Raw genomic sequence first — 3,627 nt, 5'->3', positions numbered from 1 at the left:
GGAAGGAGGACAGCTGCTCTTTGAAGCAAGGGCTTTGAGGTTAGTCTTTATTTGGCACTAAATCATCTTAAATTGCATGGGGAAATGGAATACAATTCAAGTTATATTACTAATCAATCTTCCAGTGGAATAAATCATGTGGAATGATATTCTATTAAATCTGTAAGTAATTAAAGGTCATGTGGACTTTGTGGGGAAAATTCTGGACTTTCATCAAGTTTCCCTCATGCTCAGCCCCTCCCAAAAAAACACACCTGCTTCTATCACAGGGGACTGTCTGGAGGTAAACCATGCTTATTATGTGACATATTGATTTATTAATCACTTCCCTTTTGCTCCAAGAAGTAATGGGAAGGGGCTGATATCAGAGAATGCTGAACAGAGAAGACAGTGAAACTTAGGATCCAAATCTCGAGATTTGAGTCTCGGCCCGGCCAGCTGTGTGACCTTGAGCTACCTGCCCCTGCTCCCCCGAACCCTGGGTTTTCTCATCTATAAAAGGGGAATAAAAATAATTCCTTTCTCCTAGGGTTCTTACCAAGATTAAAATGAGATCCCGGATGCAAGCTGCTCTGCATACTGCCCAGCCCCTGGGAGGAGGTCAGGAGACACTGGCTATCTTTCTGGTCCAGCTTTGTCCTTCGGCAGGTCCAGGGGAGCCTGGGGTAATGAGGTTCTCCCTGTATTCCTGGGGCACCCCCCACCTCTCTACATCCACGTGATTATAGTAGCCATTAGGACACTTGTGACTTGGAATCTGCCTTCCCCTCGAGAACGTAAGCTGTATGAGAGCAGAGCAGGTCTGCCTCGGCGCCAGGCACAGGCACACAGCAAGCACTCAATCAATGCTTGTGAAATGAATGAACGGTGGACAACATTTGACCAATATCAAGAGCCTGGACCGCTAGTCCCCCCTCTGCAAGTTATTAGCTGTGGACTTGGAATAACAAAAACAACAGCCTTCTCTTTCTCTCTCACACACCTAGTCTACCAGCAGGTGCTGCCCCCTCTACCTTCAAGGTATATTCTGACTCCACCCACCTCTCACGCCTGCACCCAGACCCAGGCCCCCGTCACCTCTGCCTGGATGGTGGCCCTGGCCTCCTCCAGAAGCCCAGGCCACGGTTCACGGTTGCTCTGCCTCTCTGGCTGCCCTTACTGCTCTTACTCCATTCCAGATGTCCCAGCCACCCTGGCCTCCTCCAATATCAGCAGCCAGACCACCCATCAGAAGAGCCTCTTCTACTCTGCAGTGTTACAAACTGAGGCTACTGCCCCTGAGGTAATCACTCTCAAAATTCATTTTAGTTAAGGATCTTCAGGAATCTGATGACACTGATCCACAAAATGAGACAACTCCTTCACACTATCCCCCTTGGTTTCAAAAGTTTCTTGACTCTTCCCTCCCCTCACATGGACTACTTTTTTGGTGACTAGAGGCCTTGGGGGTACTCTCTGTGGTCCCCACATAATTTTTCCTTTTATGGGTGGCTTTGAGGGTGGTAGCCAAGCACAGACTGACTGAAATCTGAGCTTCGTCTTGCATCAAGGTCCAACCCAGAATTCTCTTTTAATTTCATTTTAGCTCTTACAGACAACAATAACCAAAGCATTATATTGAATATATTTTGCTTTTTTTCTTATTAGTTTACATTTCCTGATGCATCCAGTGAACCAACTCCCTAGGAGTTAGATCCAGCTCTGAATTCCACGAGCAACTTTTATCTTTAGTAACTGACTGCAGCATTCCTGCTGTTCCACACCTTGGGTGACCACGTGGCCACCCAGGAATCAAAAGTTCCTCATCCCCCACCCTTTCATCCTCTCTCTTCTCAAGCCACATGTTTCCATGAGCCAGGGCTGTTATAACAAATCCCACTTCTGACACCAACTATATGCTCTGTTTCTACTCCCAACACTTCTGACACCAAATGTGTGTGTGGGTTTTTTCCTGCACCAACCAATTCTCCAACTCTCTGGATACCAATTGCGTATCCTACAATTCAATTCAATTCTGACACTAACGACCTGGAGTTAGACCTCACAGGTTAAGGGCTGAGTCCCAAAAGACTAACCTGACATTAGATATCAAACACAAGTCCTGGACCTCCTGCACTTCTGACCAACCAGCTATAAATTGGGGGTTCCCATGACCCCTCTCCTCAGGTTCAGTAATTTGCTATAACTGTTCACAGAACTCAAGGACTACTTACATTTGCTGGTTTATTATAAAGGAGCTTCTGTTCCTGTGGAGTTGGAGTGCTCCACCCTCCCAGCGTGTGGATGTGTTCGCTAACACGGAAGCTCCCTGAATATCATCATTTAGAGTTTTTATGGAAGTTTCATCACATAAGCATGATCAACTATTAACTCAATCCCCAGCCCCTCGCCCTTCCCCTGAGATGGGGAGCGGGGGTAGGGCTGAAAGTCCCAAGCTTCTCATCAAGATCCAGTCTTTCCGCTGACCAGTCCCCGTCATGAAGCTATTCAGGGATCTGCCCAGAGTCGCCTCATTAGAGCAAAACATGTTGCTATCACAAAATTCCAAAGGCTTTAGGAGCTCTGTGTCAGGAACCAGAGCCAAACACCAAATACTATAACAAAAGATGCTCCTATCATCCCTATTGCTCAGAAAATTCCAAAGGTTTTAAGAGTTTCCCATTATACGATAGCCTCTCCACCCCACCCCTTATCTTCCTTCCTGTTACTACCAGCATCTGTAATACTTTTTACTCATCTGCTGTATGTTGTCTTTCTCTCTCGTAGGAGCAGGGACTTTATCTTCCTTATCACTGTATTCCCAATGCCTAGAACAGTGCCTGGCCCATTTTAAAAACTCAGTAAATATTTATTGAATGAACATAAAGATTTTAAAAAAAATAACTGATGATTGATTAATTAACGATGAAGAGCTTGGGTTTGGAAGCCAGACTGCTCGAGTTCAAATTCTGGCTGCCCTACATTCCACTGAATGTCCTAGGGTATGTGATTCTGGACATATGAGCCTCAGTTTCCTCATCCATAAAATGAGGAACAGTCGCATCCATCCCCGGGGTTGTCGCAGGATGAAGCGGGGTCCACAGCACGTGCTGACTTAGCCGTGTTGGCATCTCGGAGACACTCAGCGACTACCTGTGGGATGACTTAGTGACTGTATCGGTACAACACTTAACCACTTTCAAAACACTCCCATGCTCTTTCCTTTTTAACTGATTCAGGTAGAACCTTATGGAATTACTGATATTTGGCCATTTTTGACCTACCAAAAAAAAAATGAGTTCAGTCTAAATACACAGGCAGAACAAGTATATTACCGATCCTGTTTTGCACGTAAGTAAAATCATAGTCAAGCAAAAGCCAGGGACCTTTCCCCAGGCCACATAACGGGGAAACGCTGGAGCCAGTCTGAATCCAGAACTTCTGCTCGGTGTTCTAACTGGGACCCTGTGTGCCTTTAGAAGAAGTTGGCATATGGTGCCAAAAGAACTTCAGAATCCCTTTGTTCTCTCCTGGGTGCAGGAAAGAGGCAACCGCAGAGGTGCCAGCAAGGGGTGGGAGCAACAGGGGGAAGGCCTGGCAGGGACCACTTTCCAGCTGAGTGGGAAATGAGCTCTTTCTTTGATAAGA

This window comes from Neophocaena asiaeorientalis, unplaced genomic scaffold (assembly GCF_003031525.2).
Source record: "Neophocaena asiaeorientalis asiaeorientalis breed wild unplaced genomic scaffold, Neophocaena_asiaeorientalis_V1.1 scaffold606, whole genome shotgun sequence".
In the NCBI taxonomy this organism is placed as follows: domain Eukaryota; kingdom Metazoa; phylum Chordata; class Mammalia; order Artiodactyla; family Phocoenidae; genus Neophocaena; species Neophocaena asiaeorientalis.
The sequence above is the reverse complement of the archived record's forward strand: the minus strand, read 5'-3'. Positions refer to the sequence as shown.